Below are 26,258 nucleotides of genomic sequence, written 5' to 3' on the forward strand. Positions count from 1 at the left end.
GAAACTGCAGAAGCTGGTGACTGAGTTTGGTAAAGTGTGTGGAAGAAGAAAGTTGAGAGTAAATGTGAATAAGAGCAAGGTTATTAGGTACAGTAGGGGTGAGGGTCAAGTCAATTGGGAGGTGAGTTTGAATGGAGAAAAACTGGAGGAAGTGAAGTGTTTTAGATATCTGGGAGTGGATCTGTCAGCGGATGGAACCATGGAAGCGGAAGTGAATCATAGGGTGGGGGAGGGGGCGAAAATTTTGGGAGCCTTGAAAAATGTGTGGAAGTCGAGAACATTATCTCGGAAAGCAAAAATGGGTATGTTTGAGGGAATAGTGGTTCCAACAATGTTGTATGGTTGCGAGGCGTGGGCTATGGATAGAGATGTGCGCAGGAGGATGGATGTGCTGGAAATGAGATGTTTGAGGACAATGTGTGGTGTGAGGTGGTTTGATCGAGTAAGTAACGTAAGGGTAAGAGAGATGTGTGGAAATAAAAAGAGCGTGGTTGAGAGAGCAGAAGAGGGTGTTTTGAAATGGTTTGGGCACATGGAGAGAATGAGTGAGGAGAGATTGACCAAGAGGATATATGTGTCGGAGGTGGAGGGAACGAGGAGAAGAGGGAGACCAAATTGGAGGTGGAAAGATGGAGTGAAAAAGATTTTGTGTGATCGGGGCCTGAACATGCAGGAGGGTGAAAGGAGGGCAAGAAATAGAGTGAATTGGAGTCATGTGGTATACAGGGGTTGACGTGCTGTCAGTGGATTGAAGCAAGGCATGTGAAGCGTCTGGGGTAAACCATGGAAAGCTGTGTAGGTATGTATATTTGCGTGTGTGGACGTGTATATGTACATGTGTATGGGGGGGGTTGGGCCATTTCTTTCGTCTGTTTCCTTGCGCTACCTCGCAAACGCGGGAGACAGCGACAAAGTATAAAAAAAAAAAAAAAAAAAAATATATATATATATATATATATATATATATATATATATATATATATATATATATATATATATATATATATATATATGTTTGGGACAAAGATACTTCAGAAAAAGATTCTTATTATATATGCCGGGCAGTACTCCTGGCACATCAAAAAAAATTCTTATTACATATGCCTGGCACCGGTGTGGATGTGCTGTCATTGGATTGAACCAGGGCATGTGAAGTGTCTGGGGTGAGCCATGGAAAGTTTTGCGGGGCCTGGATGTGGAGGAGGAGCTGTGGTTTTGGTGCACTGCATATGACAGCTGGAGACTGAGTGTGAGCGAATGTGGCATTTTTTGTCTTTTCCTAGAGCTACCTTGCACGTAAGCACGCGTGCAGGGGGGGAGGGGCCTATTTCATGTGTGGCAGTGGGAATGGATGAAAGCAGCAAGGATGAATATGTACATGTGTATATAAGTATATGTACTCTTATGAGTCCACGGGGAAAATGAAACACGAAAAGTTCCTAAGTGCACTTTCGTGTAATAAATCACATCATCAGGGGAGACACAAGAGAGAAATATAACGGTCAGTTGATTTACATCGAAGAGACAAAGCTAAGATGCCATTTGGTAAACATGTTTACCAAATGCCGTATCATTAAATGGAGTATCATTAAATTTTAGGGAGAATAAAAAGATGTTCTGGAAGGAGGTAAATAAAGTGCGTAAGACAAGGGAGCAAATGGGAACTTCAGTGAAGGGCGCAAATGGGGAGGTGGTAACAAGTAGTGGTGATGTGAGAAGGAGATGGAGTGAGTATTTTGAAGGTTTGTTGAATGTGTTTGATGATAGAGTGGCAGATATAGGGTGTTTTGGTCGAGGTGGTGTGCAAAGTGAGAGGGTTAGGGAAAATGATTTGGTAAACAGAGAAGAGGTAGTAAAAGCTTTGCGGAAGATGAAAGCCGGCAAGGCAGCAGGTTTGGAAGGTATTGCAGTGGAATCTATTAAAAAGGGGGGGTGACAGTATTGTTGACTGGTTGGTAAGGTTATTTAATGTATGTATGACTCATGGTGAGGTGCCTGAGGATTGGCGGAATGCGTGCATAGTGCCATTGTACAAAGGCAAAGGGGATAAGAATGAGTGCTCAAATTACAGAGGTATAAGTTTGTTGAGTATTCCTGGTAAATTATATGGGAGGGTATTGATTGAGAGGGTGAAGGCATGTACAGAGCATCAGATTGGGCAAGAGCAGTGTGGTTTCAGAAGTGGTAGAGGATGTGTGGATCAGGTGTTTGCTTTGAAGAATGTATGTGAGAAATACTTAGAAAAGCAAATGGATTTGTATGTAGCATTTATGGATCTGGAGAAGGCATATGATAGAGTTGATAGAGATGCTCTGTGGAAGGTATTAAGAATATATGGTGTGGGAGGCAAGTTGTTAGAAGCAGTGAAAAGTTTTTATCGAGGATGTAAGGCATGTGAACGTGTAGGAAGAGGGGAAAGTGATTGGTTATCAGTGAATGTAGGTTTGCGGCAGGGGTGTGTGATGTCTCCATGGTTGTTTAATTTGTTTATGGATGGGGTTGTTAGGGAGGTGAATGCAAGAGTTTTGGAAAGAGGGGCAAGTATGAAGTCTGTTGTGGATGAGAGAGCTTGGGAAGTGAGTCAGTTGTTGTTCGCTGATGATACAGCGCTGGTGGCTGATTCATGTGAGAAACTGCAGAAGCTGGTGACTGAGTTTGGTAAAGTGTGTGAAAGAAGAAAGTTAAGAGTAAATGTGAATAAGAGCAAGGTAATTAGGTACAGTAGGGTTGAGGGTCAAGTCAATTGGGAGGTAAGTTTGAATGGAGAAAAACTGGAGGAAGTAAAGTGTTTTAGATATCTGGGAGTGGATCTGGCAGCGGATGGAACCATGGAAGCGGAAGTGGATCATAGGGTGGGGGAGGGGGCGAAAATTCTGGGAGCCTTGAAGAATGTGTGGAAGTCGAGAACATTATCTCGGAAAGCAAAAATGGGTATGTTTGAAGGAATAGTGGTTCCAACAATGTTGTACGGTTGCGAGGCGTGGGCAATGGATAGAGTTGTGCACAGGAGGATGGATGTGCTGGAAATGAGATGTTTGAGGACAATGTGTGGTGTGAGGTGGTTTGATCAAGTAAGTAACGTAAGGGTAAGAGAGATGTGTGGAAATAAAAAGAGCGTGGTTGAGAGAGCAGAAGAGGGTGTTTTGAAATGGTTTGGGCACATGGAGAGAATGAGTGAGGAAAGATTGACCAAGAGGATATATGTGTCGGAGGTGGAGGGAACGAGGAGAAGTGGGAGACCAAATTGGAGGTGGAAAGATGGAGTGAAAAAGATTTTGAGTGATCGGGGCCTGAACATGCAGGAGGGTGAAAGGCGGGTAAGGAATAGAGTGAATTGGATCGATGTGGTATACCGGGGTTGACATGCTGTCAGTGGATTGAATCAGGGCATGTGGAGCGTCTGGGGTAAACTATGGAAAGTTGTGTGGGGCCTGGATGTGGAGAGGGAGCTGTGGTTTTGGGCATCATTGCATGACAGCTAGAGACTGAGTGTGAATGAATGGGGCCTTTGTTGTCTTTTCCTAGCGCTACCTCGCACACGAGGGGGGAGGGGGATGGTATTCCATGTGTGGCGAGGTGGCGATGGGAATGAATAAAGGCAGACAGTGTGAATTGTGTGCATGGGTATATATGTATGTGTCTGTGTGTGTATATATATGTGTACATTGAGATGTATAGGTATGTATATTTGCGTGGGTGGACGTGTATGTATATACATGTGTATGGGAGTGGGTTGGGCCATTTCTTTTGTCTGTTTCCTTGTGCTACCTCGCAAACGCGGGAGACAGCGACAAAGCAAAATAAATATAAAATAAATATGTGTGTGTGTGTGTGTGTGTGTGTGTGTGTGTGTGTGTGTGTGTGTGTGTGTGTGTGTGTGTGTGTGTGTGTGTGTGTGTGTCAGAAATCATCCTTTAATATAACAATTACAGCAAGAAAATTTTTATTTATAATTTCATAATTATATTTTGCTGATTACATTGCAAGCTTGTTTCCTTGAATTTTTTCATATCATATGCTCCATGGTTTAGTAAACAGGCTAACCCCATTCCAAAGCCATAGTCATAATCAAATCTTATTCTTAGCCATTTTGCATATTAACCCTTCAGTCTTCATTAGATTTAACTTTTGTCGTGAGTTAAAATTATGTCCCAGGAAACTGCAGACAATTGATTCCTATATTTGATGCTCTCTTTATGTTAATGCTGTTTTTGTTGTACTCCCATAGACATAAAAGCTGCATATGTCTTGAGTTTCAGAAATAGAAAGATTTAACAGTATTTTCACAAGTAATATATGCTTAAGTGAGCTGTATATGGCAACGAAGTCACAGCTCTTCATTTCCTTCCAAAATGCCTTTTGTGAAAGTTTCATATTCAAATAAAGACAGCTTACATGACCGTGGTGGTACATATAGATGACATACAGAATTATCACTCTAACACACTACTTTATATAAAAGGCCAGTCACACTGCTTGTCTCTTGAAATTAAGACAGTGTGTGTTGTGCTCCAAAGTGAATAAACTGCAGCAATCAGCTAATCATGATCAATATCATTCATCGTATGGAATGGACAATGAGACTAGGTTCCAGACTCATGGACCATCATTTCTTATCACATGGTTGGTTGCAGTGATGGGACTATGACTTACAGGTATCTGTGGTTGTGTTCATAGGACTTGACTATATCAAATATGTAACCTCAACAAATCTTCTCCATACCATGTTTTTTACATTAATTCATGATGAAATGATACACAACCCAGGTAGTTAACAGTCTTTGTACTTGATCCTTAATTTTTCAGTAGAAAAAGCATTAGATATTTTTATACTCAAGTAAAAATTACAAGAGCACTAAGACAAACTTCAAAGAATGATAGCCATCTGCATTATTTTCAGATTTGTTTTGGAAAAAAATGTCTATGAAAAGTACACCATTAAAATAAGCCTTTCTAGTTTTATTTATACAAAATTTCTGATGTGCTGTTGCTTATCTGCAACTGGAATTACAGGAACAGTTCTGCAATAGTCATTTTGTTATCCATACATATGAGTATAGTTTCTGGGTATCTATACTTCATAAAATTGTTTTTAAGATGTTTAATAGCTTTAAATTCACTTGCTATTCATCATGAACGAGCTATTCCAAATCAGATATAGAATGCCACTATATCCACATTCTAGTATGGGGAAACATCTTTAGAAACTTACTCTGATGGTGTAGAACTTGATATACTTGTTAACTCGGAAAGATTTTGAACTATATATTTACTAACTGCCTCACTGTCAGTTTCCTGAGTTTACATCTTATGTCAAGTTCCTATAGTGCTAGTTGAAGGTAACTAATGACATTGTTTAACGTAATGTTGTCAGAAAATATCAGTCTGTGGCAGTCCCCAGCCGTAGCAAGCTACCATATTCAGATATTGCTGTATTGTGGTCTGTTTTAACCCAAACATGCAGTCATCTTTTGAATGACCTAATCTATGTTTTATTGGCTATAAATAAATGTGTACATAATTTAGTCAAGGTTTTTCTTCCTTAAGACAGGTGAGTTGTGAGAAGGAGATATTTTATTAAGTGTTTTTTGTTGTTGTAAGAAGATTCGAAAGGTAATGTTCCTTTAATTTAAAGCTTACATGCAAGCTCAATACAAGTATGATTCAGGTAAAAATATAAAGTTCTTTTGTACATGCTCTGATGGTACATCCTACAAACACAGAATTCTTGTATTTGATTTGCTTGACTAGTATATAAAGTGAAGCTACTCTCCTTCTTTAGCATAGCAAGGCTTTTGATACTACAAGAGTGCCCTGTTGGAACTACTTTTAGATAGGGTCTCTAATATATACCTTTCAGGACAAACATTTCATATCCAACACATCCACCCACCTTCACACATCCTCATCTATATCCCATGCCTCACATCCATGTACCATTGCTGGGACTATTATACATTCAAACACATCCATTTTTACCCTTCTGGATAACAAAACTCTCTTTTCATCCATCCTTAAGTGCTCCCAGAACCTTCATTCCCTCACCCACCTATGACTCACAAATGCTTCCATGGTTCCATTTGCTGCAATATCCATTCCCAGATATCTAAAACATCACTTCCTCCAGTTTTTCTCTATTCAAACTCACCCCAAAGTAAATTGCCTCTCAACCTTGCTCAATCTAATAACCTTGCTTTATTTCAAATTTACTTCAAGACAAAGTCACCAATTTCTGCAGTTTCTCAATTGAATCTGCCATCAGTGCTGTACCAATCAGCAAACAACAACTGACTCACTTCCCAGGCCCCCTCATTCCCATTACAGACTGCATGCTCTCCAAGACTCGCATTTACCTCCCTCACCACCCCATCCATAACCAAATTCAACAGGGGACCAATCTTCACATGGAACCACACACCCCTCTCTTTCTACTTGTACACATGCCTTGCAACTTTTATAAAAACTTCTCACTGCTTCTAGCAGCTTTCCTCCCACACCATATATCCTTAAGACCTTTCTCAAGGTATCTCTATCAACCCCATCATATGCTTTCTCCAAATCCATAAATGCCACATACAAATCCTAATTTTTCTTTAAGTGTTTCACACACATTCTTTGAAGCAAGCACCTGATCCTCACATCCTCTACTATTTCTGAAACCACACTGTTCCTCCAGTCTGATGGTCTATATATACCTTCACCTACAACTTACCAAGTAGACTCAACAAACTCATACTTAAGTGCCTTTATCCAATGGCACTATACATGCATTCTGCCAATCCTCATCTCTTCTCCAGGTCATCATAATTCATACATACACTGAAAATTGTAAATAGCCAATCAACAACGCAGTCACCTCTTTTTACGAAATTCAACTACAATACCATCCACTTGAGCAGCCTTGTCACATTTCATCTTATGTCAGGCTTTCACCAAATAACTCACCATGACTCTCTTATTTCACATACCACCCTGACCCAGAGATGCTACATCGGCCACACTATCATCACACACATTCAACAGTCCTTCAAAATTCTCACACCATCTCCTACTCACTTCATCACTACCTGTTACCTCCTTGTCATTTGCCCCCTTAACTGATGTTCTCATTTGCTTGAACAGTTTTTTCACTATCAACTTCATATTCTTCCAAAGAATTACTGACATTTGTCCTCTTGTCCTCCTTCCGCTTTCTCTCTACATCTAAGCATTTGGACTTCTTCCCTATAAGTATCATCCATATACCTTTCTTTTCTCATTCTCTAGCTACTTAAATTCTTTATCTCACCACTCACTACCCTTTCTCATCTGCCCATCTCCCATCTCTTGCACATGCTAGCACTGCTTCCCCAAGTGCCTCTTCTTCCTCAGCCACTCCCCTGGCTTCAATTACCATCACCTTTTGCCATTCAACACTCAGTCTATCTTGGTATTTTTCATACATCTCTTCTCCAGGTCATTCTCACCACTCTCTTATCACTCATAATGTTCCTCTTTTTCAAAAACTATAGATATCTTCACCTTCACCTACACAATGTAATGAAGGTTATGATTAGACATCCCATCAGCTGCCCCTCTTAGCACATTTACATTCAAAAGTTGCTTTTACATGCTTAACAATTAGTATTTAATCCAATAATGTCTGCTGACCATCTTTCCTACTCACCTAGGTATATTTGTCTATATCCCTCTTTTTAAACCAAGTATTCCCAAAAACCATTACTTTTTAACACACAGTTCAACAAGCTGTTCAACATTTCCATTCATGCTGCTAATTACCCCATAGCCCTGAATTATACCTTCAACTGCCACATTACTCCTCTCCTTCACATCTAAATCACCCATCACAAATATTCAGTCTCTTGCACCAAAACTGCTGACACTCAGCTGCTTCCAAAACACATCACCCATGTTTCACAGTCTACTTTCATTTTTAACTTCATCAATCTGAGCTTAATTCCTTACACTCTTTCACACACTCCCACAGCTCCTGCTGTAGCAGTAGTACTACCTCTTGTACAATCACCAACCCCTGACTTTAACTAGGAGATTTGTTTTGCTCAGCACCAGAACATCCAAGTTGCTTTCCTCAAATCTACTACCTATCTTTCCTCTCTTCTCATTTTGGTAAAATCTACACACATTTAGATATCCCACCCTGAGTCTGCAGTGTGGATGAGCACTCCATATTTTGCTGCTCCTTCTGTAACCTCCTTTAGAAACTGAAATACAAGATGGGGAGGGTTTCCCGCCCTCTACTTCCACCAATTTAAGTCATCTTCTACGACACGCAGGAATGCAGAGGTTAAACTCTTTCTCCCATATATACAGAATATTGAAAATGTAATCTAAATAATGAAAATAATGTACCATATAACACTCAAAGTGTAACACAAGATGTAATACATTAAAGAAAATGATAAACAGGTGTCTGCCTATTTGTTACATATACATTTCTTCTAAGACTCCAGGGTGGGTTTTTATATATAATCTTCTAGAATATGTAGATAATTATTAGTTCATGCATTAGGAAGGAACCCTCTGATGACAACTACATACAAAGATACCTGTAGAGTAGTAATACACCATAATTTATTAAATTTTCTGAAAAGAATAGTTTTAACTGATATAATGATAACTCCCTGCTTTGCCTACCTAAATTGCAAACATTCTACTGTACCACCCAAAAGTTACATTATATTTCTTAATATGTAACTTTAGTACATGAATTAAACCAAAGGGAAATATGTATAAAGATACATATAAAATACAATTTACTGTATCATTCACCAGGTTAGACATATGTTGTAAAATGTGAGACTACCACTTCATGAGTAGGTCAGCTCTCTCCAACAGAAAACATTCTAAAATTCATAAAGAGCATTTCCAGTTTAGAATCTAAACTGTACGCTCTTGTACCACCAATACTTGTTACAGTATATCTGTTAATAATGTCCTCTGTGTAATTCATTCTTAATGTATGAATTGGTCATAAACCTACCAATGAGAATTGTCAATTTCTTGATTGCTGTGCTGATTGAAGTATAGCATTAATGCCACCCATGTCTTTCATACTGTGCTCCTTTGATTTAAGTATACTCAACTTATGAATGAAATATATGCATCTTTTTGTTTTGGGTAAAAAAAATATATAAAGAATATATAATTAACCGTATCATTCACAATGAGACAAAAGTTACGAAGACAAGAATATGACTATTTGTTATGTTAGTGTTCTTACAGTTTTTATACTCTCATGTGTAACTGTAGTTTAGTGGGCTCTTTGGTGGATGTGTGTGTTCTGTAAAATGTAAATAAACTCTTCAATATTCTCACTACAGCTCAGTCCTATGTTCTTAACGCTACCTCGCTAATATGGGAAACAGCAAATATGTATGAAACACACAGTACCCTCCAACAGCCAGGACTCGAACCCAGGACCTTTGCATAGTACATATATTCATACTTGATCGCTGTTTCCTGTTACCAAGGTAGCACCAGGAACAGATGAAGAAAACCACATCCGCTTACATCCATTCCCTAGCTATCATATGAACTGCACACAAACCACAGCTACCTATCCACAACCAGGCCCCAAGAACCTCTCCATGGTTTACCCTGGACGTTTCATACCTTTAGTTCAGTCCATTAACAGTTCATTGACCTTGTAAAGATCTTTCACCCCCTGCGTGCTCAGGCCCCAATCACAATTCACATTTACAGCCCTAAAGGATAGTTTCTTGGAACGTACCAATTTGCTTTTTATTTATAAACAGCATTAAGAGGAGATGACCATTAAATGAACATTTCAAAGAAACTCACACTATAAATAATATTACAAAACTTACAAGAGGAAACATTCCCACCAGGTACAATCTGAGTAAAATCATGTATGTACCAATCTAAGCAAGTTACTCTTCTCTACAAGCTGGATGCTAAATGGATAACTTTTGAATACTATTACCTTGTGGGCTGTAATATAATCTTTTTCCTGTGGCATATGCAGAGAGAAGGCCTTGCAACTATTCACTTCATCCTTCCACCATCTCATGCCACATATTGTCCTCAAGTATTTCATTTCCAACACATCCATCCTCCTCTGTACAACCCCTTCTATAGGCCATGCCTCCCCTACAATATGACTCATTTCAGCTTCCATGTCCACTTCTAGATATCTAAAACACAACTTTGTCCGATTTTTCTCCATCGAAGTTCACATCCCAACTAAACTGTTTCTTGCTTTTATTCACATTCACTCTCAACTTTCTTCATTCACAATATCTTCCCAACTCAGTTACCAACTCCTAGAGTTTTTCACTCAAATCTGCCACCAATATATCGCCAGCAAACACCAAGTGACTCGCTTCCCAGGCCCTCTTATCCCCCACAGATTACATACTCTTCCCCCTCCCCAAGACTCGCATTGACCTCCCTATCCACCCCATCCACAAACATACTAGACAACCATGGTAACATCACACATCTCTGCCACCTATCAACTTTCACTTGGAACCATTCATTCTACTTTTCTTCCTATTCGCATACATGCCTCACAGCCTTGATAAAAACTTATTTCTTCTAGCAGCTTACTTCCCACACCGTATATTCTTAAGACCTTCCACAAAGCATCTTTATTAATCCTATCAAATGCTTTATCAAGAGCCACCAATGCCACATACATATCCATCTGTTCTAAGTGTTTCTCACATACATTCTTCAAAGTAGACACCTGATCCACACATCCCCCACCACTGCTCCTCCCCCCAATCTGATGTGCTCCATACATGCCTTCACCCTCTCAACAAACTAGTGTGTGAATACTCACCTTTATCCCCCTTCCTATTCATGCAATGGCACAATACATGCTATCCGCCAATCCTCGGGCACCTTACCACAGTCCATTCACAGAAAATTCAAAACAAACAAATGGCAATGTCAACAACACACCACTACTGAGAGGAGTGGACAACAACAACATTCCATCCTCAGCCACCAATATCGTCCGCCATTCACTACTTACTTCACATATTATTCATCGTGCACGCAGAAAGCGATCCTCTCCATTATCTTAAGGGAAACGTAGTATTTAGGTAGTAAGGAAGGGTTTCTTCGACTAAAACGTTTCAAACAGCAGAACATAAGAGCACTGTCCAGCATGACGTCATCAGAGGGCGGGGCTCTGAAAAGGTTTCTCGTAAGGCTCCGCCCCCGTGATGACGTCACGTCGCCCTCCGCTCTGTAAGCTTCTCTTGTACACTGTGTTTGGCTGCACAGGCCTTACTGGTTGGTTATCTCTCATATGATGCCTCTCTCCTAATGAGGGAATCCGTCATACATCGTCATAAGCAAATGAATAATGATAATAACAACGATAATGATAATAATAATAAATGCTTCCTAGGAAAATAACCCATTCAGCTAATTTGATATAAGAAACTGATGACCCTAGGGTGAAAGTAAAGATGCCCTGGTTATCATAAGAACAATTATAAAAGAATTGAATAAATTATATTAATATATTAAGAGATGATATCTTATAAACCATATTATCAAGGTCCATATAAACCATATTTACTGTAAAGGTACTTTAACAGTAAAGTCTACAGGATCATCGCTTCGTATGTTTCAGCAGAACAAGTGTACAGGTGAACATTGTACATCGTCATATCACGGTACATACTGAGGAACTTTAAGAAATGGGACACTCGCCACTAGTGAGAGGATGTGGGCCACAACATCCCCTTCTGTGGCAACATCATCTGACACACCACCAGAGAGAGGATGTGGGCCACAACATCCCCTTCTGTGGCAACATCATCTAACACATCACCAGAGAGAGGATGTGGACCACAACATCCCCTTCTGTGGCAACATCATCTGACACACCACCAGAGAGAGGATGTGGACCACAACATCCCCTTCTGTGGCAACATCATCTGACACACCACCAGAGAGAGGATGTGGGCCACAACATCCCCTTCTGTGGCAACATCATCTGACACACCACCAGAGAGAGGATGTGGGCCACAACATCCCCTTTTGTGGCAACATCATCTAACACACCACCAGAGAGAGGATGTGGACCACAACTTCCCCTTCTGTGGCAACATCATCTGACACACCACCAGAGAGAGGATGTGGACCACAACATCCCCTTCTGTGGCAACATCATCTGACACACCACCAGAGAGAGGATGTGGGCCACAACATCCCCTTCTGTGGCAACATCATCTAACACATCACCAGAGAGAGGATGTGGACCACAACATCCCCTTCTGTGGCAACATCATCTGACACACCACCAGAGAGAGGATGTGGACCACAACTTCCCCTTCTGTGGCAACATCATCTGACACACCACCAGAAAGAGAGGATGTGGACCACAACATCCCCTTCTGTGGCAACATCATCCGACACACCACCAGAGAGAGAGGATGTGGGCCACAACATCCCCTTCTAAGGCAACATCTCTTTCCCCAACCCAACCGCAATAGGTGACTGTCAACACCTACATCGTAGCCTCACTATCCTTGACAGGGAGGAAGACTTACACATACTTCCATGATGATGATAATCAAAATCGATGATGATGATGATAATCCAAATGATAATCATAATTCACTACATCCTAGTGACAACAACAGACATACCTGAAGCAACAAAAGGCAAATAAACATGAACAAAAAAAAAAATGCCTGGCTGAATCAAACAAAAAATATTTAAATTATATGAAAATAGTCTTTGGAGAAGAGCTTATTTTGATGAAACTAGTAAAATTCCTAATATAATGTTAGTTTTAATTTCTAAACGTGTTTTCTTAATTCCAATAAAACTGCCTCTGTAAGCGACCCATGAGGAAAACCTGCAACCTATTTTAACGATGGTTACAAATTCAGTCCCCAAACCCTAATTAACATCCAATATATCCTGTCTTACTTTGAAAACTAAAATACATATACATCTCTATATATGTTATGGTACAGCATCCAGTGTTCCAAATGGGTATAGTTCACAGCATCAACCTAACCTTGGTTCCTCTTCCGCTCACGGTGACCTTGTTTCTTGACCTCGCTGGCTCATGTGAAATGACGACGGCTTTATTCCCGCTAAAACGCGACTCTGAGCTGACGACGGTCCAAACAGGAGAACATAAGATAGGGTTGCTGCGTTGAAGCACCCGGCTGACGTCATCTGATAGGCGGGGCCTGGGTATAACCAATCATTCAAAAGATGATTTGTGGATTACAGAGCCACGCCCTCCTCATGATGTCACCCAGGAGCTCAGAGAAGTAACCCTACCTTATGATGTCCTGTTTGGTTTCTCTTCCCCTCACGTCGCCTTTCTTGGCCTCGTTGGCTCATTCATGTGAATGTTGGACTCACTCTTTAATAAGCTCGGTCAACTGCTGAAATGCGACTCTGGGCGGAAGACGGTCCAAATAGGAGAACATAAGGTAGGGTTGCTGCGTTGAAGTAGCCGGATGACGTCGTCTGATAGGTGGGGCTTGGACATGACCAATCATTGGTCAGATGGTTTATAGGTACAAAATCCCGCCCTTCTCATGACGTCACTCCGGCAACTCAGAGTAGCAACCCTACCTTATGTTGTGCTGTTTGATTCCTCTTCTGCTCACAGAGGTTTTTCTTCGCCTCGCTGACTAGAAGACTCCTTATGGTAATAATGATAATAAAAAAAAAGATCGGGCAAAAGCTGAAATGCAACTATGAGCAGAGGACGGTCCAAACAGAACATAAAATAGGGTTGGTTTGTGGAAGTATCCGAATGACATCATCTGATAGGTGGGGCTTGGGACTTACCAACCAATCATTGATCAGATAATTTGTGGGTTCAAGCCCCGCCCTTCTCATGACGTCACCATGTTAGCTCAAAGTAGCAACCCTGCCTTATGTTGTGCTGTTTGGTTCCTCTTCCGCTCACGGTGGATTATGTGAAATGATGGCGGCTTTATCCTGCTGAAATGCGACTCTGAGCGGAAGACGGTCCAAATAGGAGAACATAAGACAGGGTTGCTGCGTTGAAGTAACCGGCTGACGTCATCTGATAGATGGGGCTTGGGTAAAACCAATCATGGGACAGATACTTTGTAGATTACAGAGCTCCGCCCTCATGACGTCACCTGGGTAGGGCATAGGACTTACCGACCAATCATTGATCAGATAATTTGTGTGTTCAGAGCCCCGCTCTTCTCATGACGTCACGCGGGACCTCAGAGTAGCAACCCTACTTTATATTGTGCTGTTTGATTTCTCTTCCGCTCACGGAGGCCTTTCTTGGCCTCGCTGGTTAGAAGACTCCTTATGGTAATAATGATAACAATAAAAATAACAATCTGATCAATGATTGGTCGGTCAATCCCAAACCCCAACTATCACATGACGTCAGCCGACAACTTCAACGCAGCAACCCTATCTTATGTTCTCCTGTTTGGACCGTCTTCCGCTCAGAGTCGCATTTCAGCAGGATAAAGCCGCCGTCATTTCACATAATCCAGCGAGGCTAACTAAACAAGGCCACCGTGACCGGAAGAGGAACCAAACAGCACAACATAAGGTAGGGTGGCTACTCTGAGTTGCCCGAGTGACGTCATGAGAAGGGCGGGGTATTGTATATACAAACAATCTGATCAATGATTGGTCGGTCATGCCCAAGAGCCACCTATCATATGACGTCATCCTTATGTTCGGTTTGGAGCGTCTTCTGCTCAGTGTCGCATTTCAGCATTTACCCGAGCTTTATTATTATTATTATTGTTATTATTATTACCATAAGGAGTCTTCTAGCCAGCGAGGCCAAGAAAGGCCTCCGTGAGCGGAAGAGAAATCAAACAGCACAATATAAAGTAGGGTTGGTACTCTGAGTTGCCCGAGTGACGTCATGGGGGTGGAGCTCTGTAATCCACATAGTATGTGTCCAATGATTGGTTGTACCCAGGCCACGCCTATGAGATGACGTCAGCCGTGTACTTCAACGCAGCAACCCTATCATATATTCTGTTTGGACCGTCTTCCGCCCAGAGTCGCATTTCAGCAGTTGACCGAGCTTATCAAAGAGTCAACATTCACATGATTGAGCCAGTGAGGCCAATTAAGGCCACCGTGAGCGGAAGAGAAACCAAACAGGACATCATAAGGTAGGGTTGCTACTCTGAGTTCCCGGGTGACGTCATGAGGGTGGAGCTCTGTAATCCACATAGTATGTGTCCAATGATTGGTTATACCCAGGCGCCGCCTATCAGATGACGTCAGCCAGGTACTTCAACGCAGTAACCCTATCTTATGTTCTCCTTTTTAGACCGTCTTCCGCTCAGAGTCGCATTTCAGCAGGATAAAGGCGCCTTCATTTCACATAATCCAGCGAGGCCAAACAAGGCTACCGTGAGCGGAAGAGGAACCAAACAGCACAACATAAGGTAGGGTTGCTACTCTGAGCTCCCGGGTGACGTCATGAGAAGAGCGAGATTTTGTACCTATAAGGCATCTGACCAATGATTGGTCATGTCCAAGCCCCACCTATGAAACGACGTCATCCGGCTACTTCAATAGAGCAACCCACCTTATGTTCTCCTATTTGTACCGTATTCCACCCAGAGTCGCATTTCAGCAGTTGATCGAGCTTATTAAAGAGTCAACATTCACATGATTGAGCCAGTGAGGCCAAGTAAGGCCACTGTGAGCGGAAGAGAAACTAAACAGCACATCATAAGGTAGGGTTGCTACTCTGACTTCCCGGGTGATGTCATGAAGGTGGAGCTCTATAATCCACATAGTATGTGTCCAATGATTGGTTATACCCAGGCCTCGCCTATCAGATGACGTCAGCCAGGTACTTCAACGCAGCAACCCTACCTTATGTTCTCCTATTTGGACCGTCTTCCGCTAAGAGTCGCATTTCAGCAGTTGACCGAGCTTATTAAAGAGTCAACATTCACATGATTCAGCCAACGCGGTCAAGAAAGGCGACGTAAAGGGGAGAGAAACCAAACAGCACATCATAAGGTAGGGTTGCTACTCTGAGCTCCCGGGTGACGTCATGAGAAGAGCTGGGCTTTGAACACATAAATTATCTGATCAATGATTGGTCGGTAAGTTCCAAACCCCAACTATCAGATGACATCATCCGAATACTTCAACACACCAACCCTACCTTATGTTCTCCTTTTTTGACCGTCTTCCGTCCATAGTCGCATTGCAGTAGTTGACCGAGCTTATTAAAGAGTCGACATTGACATGAATGAGCGAGCCAACGAGGCCAAGAAAGGCCACCGTGAGTGGAAGAGAAACCAAACAGCACATCATAAGGTAGGGTTGCTTCTCTGAGCTCCCGGGTGATGTCATGAGACGGGCGGGGCTCTGAACCCACAAATTGTCTGATCAATGATTGGTCGGTCAATCCCAAACTCCACCTATCAGATGACATCAGCCGACTACTTCATTGCAGCAACCCTAATTATGTTCTGTTTCGACCGTCTTCCGTCCAGAGTCGCATTTCAGCAGTTGACCGAGCTTATCAAAGAGTCAACATTCACATGATTAAGCCAGTGACGCCAAGTAAGGCCACCGTGAGCGGAAGAGAAACCAAACAGGACATCATAAGGTAGGGTTGCTACTCTGAGTTCCCGGGTGACATCATGAGGGTGGAGCTCTGTAATCCACATAGTATGTGTCCAATGATCGGTTGTAACCAGGCCACGCCTATGAGATGACGTCAGCCGTGTACTTCAACGCAGCAACCCTTTCTTATGTTCTCCTGTTTGGACCGTCTTCCGCCCAGAGTCGCATTTCAGCAGCTGACCGAGCTTATTAAAGAGTCAACTTCACATGAATGAGCCAGTGAGGCCAAGAAAGGCGACGTAAAGGGGAGCGAAACCAAACAGCACATCATAAGGTAGGGTTGCTACTCTGAGTTCCCGGATGATGTCATGAGAAGGGCGGGGCTCTGAACCCACAAATTATCTGATCAATGATTGGTCGGTCAATCCTAAACCCCACCTATCAGATGACGTCAGCCGACTACTTCATTGAAGCAACACTAATTATGTTGTCCTATTTGGACCGTCCTCCGCCGAGTCACATTTCAGTAGTTGACCGAGCTTATTAAAGAGTCAACATTTACATGATTGAGCCAATGAGGCCAAGTAAGGCCACCGTGAGCGGAAGAGAAACCAAACAGGACATCATAAGGTAGGGTTGTTACTCTGAGTTCCCGGGTGACATTATGAAGGTGGAGCTCTGTAATCCACATAGTATGTGTCCAATGATTGGTTATACACAGGCCCCGCCTGTCATATGACGTCAGCCAGGTACTTCAACGCAGCAACCCTATCTTATGTTCTCCAGTTTGGACCGTCTTCCGCTCAGAGTCGCATTTCAGCAGGATAAAGGCTTCCTTCATTTCACATAATCCAGCGAGGCCAAACAAGGCTACCGTGAGCGGAAGAGGAATCAAACAGCACAACATAAGGTAGGGTTGCTACTCTGAGGTACCGGGGTGACGTCATGAGAAAGGCGGGGTTCGGAACTCATAAATTCTCTGATCAATGATTGGTCGGTCAATTCCAATCCCCACCTATCAGATGACGTCATCCGGCTACTTCAACGAAGCAACCCTACCTTATGTTCTCCTATTTTGACCGTCTTCCGCCCATAGTCGCATTGCAGTAGTTGACCGAGCTCATTAAAGAGTCGACATTCACATGTATGAGCGAGCCAACGAGGCCAAGAAAGGCCACCGTGAGCGGAAGAGAAACCAAACAGCACTTCATAAGGTAGGGTTGCTTCTCTGAGCTCCCGGATGATGTCAGGAGAAGGGCGGGGCTCTAAACCCACAAATTATCTGATCAATGATTGGTCGGTCAATCCCAAACCTCACCTATCACATGACGTCAGCCGACAACTTCAACGCAGCAACCCTATCTTATGCTCTCCTGTTTGGACCGCCTTCCGCTCAGAGTCGCATTTCAGCAGGATAAAGCCGCCGTTATTTCACATAATCCAGCGAGGCTAACTAAACAAGGCCACCGTGACCGGAAGAGGAACCAAACAGCACAACATAAGGTAGGGTTGCCACTCTGAGTTGCTTGAGTGACGTCATGAGAAGGGCGGGGTATTGTATATACAAACAATCTGATCAATGATTGGTCGGTCATGCCCAAGAGCCACCTATCATGTGACGTCATCCTTATGTTCTGTTTGGAGCGTCTTCTGCTCAGTGTCGCATTTCAGCATTTGCCCGAGCTTTATTATTATTATTATTGTTATTATTATTACCATAAGGAGTCTTCTAGCCAGCGAGGCCAAGAAAGGCCTCCGTGAGCGGAAGAGAAATCAAACAGCACAATATAAAGTAGGGTTGCTACTCTGAGTTGCCCGAGTGACGTCATGAGAAGGGCGGGATTTTGTACCTATAAGGCATCTGACCAATGATTGGTCATGTCCAAGCCCCACCTATGAAACGACGTCATCCGGCTACTTCAATAGAGCAACCCACCTTATGTTCTCCTATTTGTACCGTCTTCCGCCCAGAGTCGCATTTCAGCAGTTGACCGAGCTTATCAAAGAGTCAACATTCACATGAATGAGCCAACGAGGCCAAGAAAAGGCCACCGTGAGCGAAAGAGAAACCAAACAGCACATCATAAGGTAGGGTTGCTACTCTGAGTTCCCGGGTGATGTCATGAGAAGGGCGGACGCTGAACCCACAAATTATCTGATCAATGATTGGTCGGTCAATCCCAAACCCCACCTATCACATGACGTCAGCCGACTACTTCATTGCAGCAACCCTAATTATGTTGTCCTGTTTGGACCATCTTCCGCCTAGAGTCGCATTTCAGTAGTTGACCGAGCTTATCAAAGAGTCAACATTCACGGGATTGAGCCAATGAGGGCAATTAAGGCCACCGTGAGCGGAAGAGAAACCAAACAGGACATTATGAGTTCCCGGGTGACGTCATGAGGGTGGAGCTTTGTAATCCACATGGTATGTGTCCAATGATTGGTTATACCCAGGCCTCGCCTATCAGATGACGTCAGCCAGGTACTTCAACGCAGCAACCCTATCTTATGTTCTCCTGTTTAGACCGTCTTCACTTAGAGTCGCATTTCAGCACGATAAAGCCGCCGTCATTTCACATAATCCAGCGAGGCTAACTAAACAAGGCCACCGTGACCGGAAGAGGAACCAAACAGCACAACATAAGGTAGGGTTGCTACTCTGAGTTCCCGGGTGACGTCATGAGAAGGGCGGGATTTTGTACCTATAAGGCATCTGACCAATGATTGGTCATGTCCAAGCCCCACCTATGAAACGACGTCATCCGGCTACTTCAATAGAGCAACCCACCTTATGTTCTCCTATTTGGACAGTCTTTCGCCCAGAGTCGCATTTCAGCTGTTGACCGAGCTTATTAAAGAGATAACATCTGCATGAATGAGCCAGCGAGGCAAAGAAAGACGACGTGAGGGGAAGAGAAACCAAACAGGACATCATAAGGTAGGCCTGCTATTCTGAGCTCCCGGGTGACGTCATGAGAAGAGCGGGGCTCTGAACACACAAATTATCTGATCAATGGTTGGTCGGTAAGTTCCAAACCCCATCTATCAGATGACGTCTTCCGGGTACTTCAACACACCAACCCTACCTTATGTTCTCCTTTTTGGACCGTCTTTCGCCCATAATCGCATTGCAGCAGTTGACCGAGCTTATTAAAGAGTCGACATTTACATGAATGGGACAGTGAGGCCAACAAAGGCCACCGTGAGCCTAAGAGAAGCTAAACAGGACATCATAAGGTAGGGTTGCTACTCTGAGTTCCCGGGTGACGTCATGAGGGTGGAGCTCCGTAATCCACATAGTATGTGTTCAATGATTGGTTGTACACAGGCCACGCCTATGAGATAACGTGAGCCGTGTATTTCAACGCAGCAACACTATCTTGTGTTCTGTTTGGACCGTCTTCCGCCCAGAGTCGCATTTCAGCAGGATAAAGGCGCCTTCATTTCACATAATCCAGCGAGGCCAAACAAGGCTACCGTGAGCGGAAGAGGAACCAAACAGGACATCATAAGGTAGGGTTGCTACTCTGAGCTCCCGGGTGACGTCATGAGGGTGGAGCTCTGTAATCCACATAGTATGTGTCCAATGATCGGTTGTAACCAGGCCACGCCTATGAGATGACGTCAGCCGTGTACTTCAACGCAGCAACCCTTTCTTATGTTCTCCTGTTTGGACCGTCTTCCGCCCAGAGTCGCATTTCAGCAGCTGACCGAGCTTATTAAAGAGTCAACTTCACATGAATGAGCCAGTGAGGCCAAATAATGCGACGTAAAGGGGAGCGAAACCAAACAGGACATCATAAGGTAGGGTTGCTACTCTGAACTCCCGGATGATGTCATGAGAAGGGTGGGGCTCTGAACCCACAAATTATCTGATTAATGATTGGTCGGTCAATCCTAAACCCCACCTATCAGATGACGTCAGCCGACAACTTCATTGAAGCAACCCTAATTATGTTCTCCTGTTTGGACCGTCCTCCGCCGAGTCACATTTCAGTAGTTGACCGAACTTAGCAAAGAGTCAACATTCACATGATTGAGCCAATGAAGCCAAGTAAGGCCACCGTGAGCGGAAGAGAAACCAAACAGGACATCATAAGGTAGGGTTGCTACTCTGAGCTCCAGGGTGACGTCATGAGAAGAGCTGGGCTTTGAACACATAAATTATCTGATCAATGATTGGTCGGTAAGTTCCAAACCCCACCTATCAGATGAATTCATCCGAATACTTCAACACACCAACCCTACCTTATGTTCTCCTTTTTTGACCGTCTTCCGCCCATAGTCGCATTGCAGTAGTTGATCGAGCTTATTAAAGAGTCGACATTCACATGTATGAGCGAGCCAACGAGGCCAAGAAAGACCACCGTGAGCGGAAGAGAAATCAAACAGCACATCATAAGGTAGGGTTGCTACTCTGAGCTCGCGGATGATGTCATGAGAAGGGCGGGGCGCAAAACACAAATTATCTGATCAATGATTGGTCGGTTAATCCCGAACCCCACCTATCAGATGACGTCAGCCGACTAATTCAGTGCAGCAACCCTAATTATGTTCTCCTGTTTGCACCATCTTCCGCCCAGAGTCGCATTTCAGCAGTTGACCGAGCTTATCAAAGAGTCAACATTCACATGATTGAGCCAATGAGGCCAATTAAGGCCACCGTGAGCGGGAGAGAAACTAAACAGGACACCATAAGGTAGGGTTGCTACTCTGAGTTCCCGGGTGACGTCATGAAGGTGGAGCTCTGTAATCCACATAGTATGTGTCCAATGATTGGTTATACCCAGGGCCCGCCTATCAGATGACGTCAGGCAGGTACTTCAACGCAGCAACGCTATCTTATGTTCTCCTGTTTTACCGTCTTCCGCTCACAGTCGCATTTCAGCAGGATAAAGGCGCCTTCATTTCACATAATCCAGCGAGGCCCAAACAAGGCCACCGTGAGCGGAAGAGAAACCAAACAGCACAACATAAGGTAGGGTTGCTACTCTGAGGTACCCGGGTGACGTCATGAGAAAGGCGGGATTTTGTACCTATAAGGCATCTGACCAATGATTGGTCATGTCCAAGCCCCACCTATGAAACGACGTCATCCGGCTACTTCAATAGAGCAACCCACCTTATTATGTTCTCCTATTTGGACCGTCTTCCGCCCAGAGTCGCATTTCAGTAGTTGACCGAGCTTATCAAAGAGTCAACATTCACATGATTGAGCCAGTGAGGCCAAGTTAGGCCACCATGAGCGGAAGAGAAACCAAACAGGACAACATAAGGTACGGTTGCTACTTTGAGTTGCTTGAGTGACGTCATGAGAAGGGCGGGATTATGTACCTATAAACCATCTGACCAATGATTGGTCATGTCCAAGATCCACCCATCAGACGACGTCATCCGGATACTTCAACGCAGCAACCTTACCTTATGTTCTCCTATTTGGACCGTCTTCCGCCCATAATCACATTGCAGCAGTTGACCGAGCTTATTAAAGAGTCGACATTCACATGAATGGGCCAGTGAGGCCAAGAAAGGCCACCGTGAGCCTAAGAGAATCCAAACAGGACATCATAAGGTAGGGTTGCTACTCTGAGTTCCCGGGTGACGTCATGAGGGTGGAGCTCTGTAATCCACATAGTATGTGTCCAATGATTGGTTATACCCAGGCCCCGCCTATCAGATGACGTCACCCGACAACTTCAACGCAGCAACCCTATCTTATGTTCTCCTGTTTGGACCGTCTTCCGCTCAGAGTCGCATTTCAGCAGGATAAAGCCGCCGTCATTTCACATAATCCAGCGAGGCTAACTAAACAAGGCCACCGTGACCGGAAGAGGAACCAAACAGCACAACATAAGGTAGGGTTGCTACTCTGAGTTGCCCGAGTGACGTCATGAGAAGGGCGGGGTATTGTGTATACAAACAATCTGATCAATGATTGGTCGGTCATGCCCAAGAGCCACCTATCATGTGACGTCATCCTTATGTTCTGTTTGGAGCGTCTTCTGCTCAGTGTCGCATTTCAGCATTTGCCCGAGCTTTATTATTATTATTATTGTTATTATTATTACCATAAGGAGTCTTCTAGCCAGCGAGGCCAAGAAAGGCTTCCGTGAGCGGAAGAGAAATCAAACAGCACAATATAAAGTAGGGTTGCTACTCTGAGTTGCCCGAGTGACGTCATGAGAAGGGCGGGATTTTGTACCTATAAGGCATCTGACCAATGATTGGTCATGTCCAAGCCCCACCTATGAAACGACGTCATCCGGCTACTTCAATAGAGCAACCCACCTTATGTTCTCCTATTTGTACCGTCTTCCGCCAAGAGTCGCATTTCAGCAGTTGACCGAGCTTATCAAAGAGTCAACATTCACATGATTGAGCCAGTGAGGCCAATTAAGGCTACCGTGAGCGGAAGAGAAACCAAACAGGACATCATAAGGTAGGGTTGCTACTCTGAGTTCCCGGGTGACGTCATGAGGGTGGAGCTCTGTAATCCACATAGTATGTGTCCAATGATTGGTTATACCCAGGCCCCGCCTATCAGATGACGTCAGTCACGTACTTCAACGCAGCAACCCTATCTTATGTTCTCCTGTTTAGACCGTCTTCCGCTCAGAGTCGCATTTCAGCAGGATAAAGGCGCCTTCATTTCACATAATCAAGCGAGGCTAACTAAAAAAGGCCACCGTGACCGGAAGAGGAACCAAACAGCACAACATAAGGTAGGGTTGCTACTCTGAGTTGCCCGAGTGACGTCATGAGAAGAGCTGGGCTTTGAATACGTAAATTGTCTGATCAATGATTGGTCGGTAAGTTCCAAACCCCAACTATCAGATGAAGTCTTCCAGGTACTTCAACACACCAACCCTACCTTATGTTCTCCTTTTTGGACAGTCTTTCGCCCATAATCGCATTACAGCAATTGACCGAGCTTATTAAAGAGTCGACATTCACATGAATGAGCCAGTGAGGGCAAGAAAGGCCACTGCGAGCCTAAGAGAAATCAAACAGGACATCATAAGGTAGGGTTGCTACTCTGAGTTCCCGGGTGACGTCATGAGGGTGGAGCTCTGTAATCCACATAGTATGTGCCCAATGATTGGTTATACCCAGGCCCCGCCTATCAGATAACGTCAGCCAGGTACTTCAACGCAGCAACCCTATCTTATGTTCTCCTGTTTAGACCGTCTTCCGCTTAGAGTCGCATTTCAGCAGGATAAAGGCGCCTTCATTTCACATAATCCAGCGAGGCCAAACAAGGCTACCGTGAGCGGAAGAGGAATCAAACAGCACAACATAAGGTAGGGTTGCTACTCTGGGGTACCCGGGTGACGTCATGAGAAAGGCGGGGTTCAGAGCCCACAAATTAGCTGATCAATGATTGGTCGGTCAATTCCAATCCCCACTATATCAGATGACGTCTTCCGGCTACTTCAAAGCAGCAACCCTATCTTATGTTCTCCTATTTGGACCGTCTTCCGCCAAGAGTCGCATTTCAGCAGTTGACCGAGCTTATCAGAGTCAACAACATTCATATGAATGAGCCAACGTGGCCAAGAAAGGCCACCGTGAGCGGAAGAGAAACTAAACAGGACATCATAAGGTAGGGTTGCTACTCTGAGTTCCCCGGGTGACGTCAAGAGAAGAGCTGGGCTTTGAAAATATAAATTGACTGATCAATGATTGGTCGGTAAGTTCCAAACCCCACCTATCAGTTGACGTCATCCGAATACTTCAACACTCCAACCCTACCTTATGTTCTCCTTTTTTGACCGTCTTCCGCCCATAGTCGCATTACAGTAGTTGACCGAGCTTATTAAAGAGTCGACATTCACATGTATGAGCGAGCCAACGAGGCCAAGAAAGGCCACCGTGAGCGGAAGAGAAACCAAACAGCACATCGTAAGGTAGGGTTGCTACTCTGAGCTCCCGGGTGATGTCATGAGAAGAGCGGGGCTCTGAACCCACAAATTATCTGATCAATGATTGGTCGATCAATTCCAAACCCCACCTATCAGATGACGTCAGCCGACAACTTCAACGCAGCAACCCTATCTTATGTTCTCCTGTTTGGACCATCTTCCGCTCAGAGTCGATTTCGGCAGGATAAAGCCGCCGTCATTTCACATAATCCAGCGAGGCTAACTAAACAAGGCCACCGTCACCGGAAGAGGAACCAAACAGCACAACATAAGGTAGGGTTGCTACTCTGAGGTACCCGGGTGACGTCATGAGAAGGGCGGGGTAGTGTATATACAAACAATCTGATCAATGATTGGTCGGTCATGCCCAAGAGCCACCTATCATGTGACGTCATCCTTATGTTCTGTTTGGAGCGTCTTCTGCTCAGTGTCGCATTTCAGCATTTGCCCGAGCTTTATTATTATTATTATTGTTATTATTATTACCATAAGGAGTCTTCTAGCCAGCGAGGCCAAGAAAGGCCTCCGTGAGCGGAAGAGAAATCAAACAGCACAATATAAAGTAGGGTTGCTACTCTGAGTTGCCCGAGTGACGTCATGAGAAGGGCGGGATTTTGTACCTATAAGGCATCTGACCAATGATTGGTCATGTCCAAGCCCCATCTATGAAACGACGTCATCCGGCTACTTCAATAGAGCAACCCACCTTATGTTCTCCTATTTGTACCGTCTTCCGCCTAGAGTCGCATTTCAGCAGTTGACCGAGCTTATTAAAGAATGATTCAACAACATTCACATGAATGAGCCAACGAAGCCAGGAAAAGGCCACCGTGAGCGGAAGAGAAACCAAATAGGACATCATAAGGTAGGGTTGCTACTCTGAGCTCCAGGGTGACGTCATGAGAAGAGCAGGGCTCTGAACACACAAATTATCTGATCAATGGTTGGTCGGTAAGTTCCAAACCCCACCTATCACATGACGTCTTCCGGGTACTTCAACACACCAACCCTACGTTATGTTCTGCTTTTTGGACCGTCTTTCGCCTATTATCGCATTGCAGCAGTTGACTGAGCTTATTAAAGAGTCGACATTCACATGAATGGGCCAGTGAGGCCAAGAAAGCCCACCGCGAGCCTAAGAGAAACCAAACAGCACATCATATGGTAGGGTTGTATTCTGAGTTCCCGGGTGACGTCATGAGGGTAGAGCTCCGTAATCCACATATTATGTGTCCAATGATTGGTTGTACCAAGGCAACGCCTATGAGATGACGTCAGCCAGGTACTTTAACGCAGCAACACTATCTTATGTTCTCCTGTTTGGACCGTCTTCCTCTCAGAGTCGTATTTCAGCAGGATAAAGGCGCCTTCATTTCACATAATCCAGCGAGGCCAAACAAGGCTACCGTGAGCGGAAGAGAAATCAAACAGCACAACATAAGGTAGGGTTGCTACTCTGAGGTACCCGGGTGACGTTATGAGAAAGACGGGGTTCGGAAACCCCAACTTAACTGATCAATGATTGATCGGTCAATTCCAATCCCCACCTATCACATGACGTCATACGGCTACTTCAACGCAGCAACCCTACCTTATGTTCTCCTATTTGGACCATTTTGCGCCAAGAGTCGCATTTCAGCAGTTGACCGAGCTTATCAAAGAGTCAACATTCACATGCATTAGCCAGCGAAGCCAAGAAAGGCGACGTAAGGGGAAGAGAAACCAAACAGGATATCATAAGGTAGGGTCGCTACTCTGAGC

At 44.0% G+C, this 26,258-nt stretch overlaps 1 long non-coding RNA gene across 1 annotated transcript in view; it reads right to left on the reverse strand.

Moving 5' to 3' along the window:
- LOC139757157 (uncharacterized) overlaps positions 1–11,258 on the reverse strand; it is a 36,043-nt gene extending 24,785 nt beyond the window's left edge. The window contains exon 1 of the long non-coding RNA XR_011714522.1: positions 11,021–11,258. This is a non-coding gene — a long non-coding RNA (uncharacterized lncRNA). The remainder of the gene's footprint in view (positions 1–11,020) is intronic.
- Positions 11,259–26,258: the final 15,000 nt, after the last annotated feature.

This window comes from Panulirus ornatus, chromosome 25 (genome assembly GCF_036320965.1).
Source record: "Panulirus ornatus isolate Po-2019 chromosome 25, ASM3632096v1, whole genome shotgun sequence".
Lineage (NCBI taxonomy): Eukaryota > Metazoa > Arthropoda > Malacostraca > Decapoda > Palinuridae > Panulirus > Panulirus ornatus.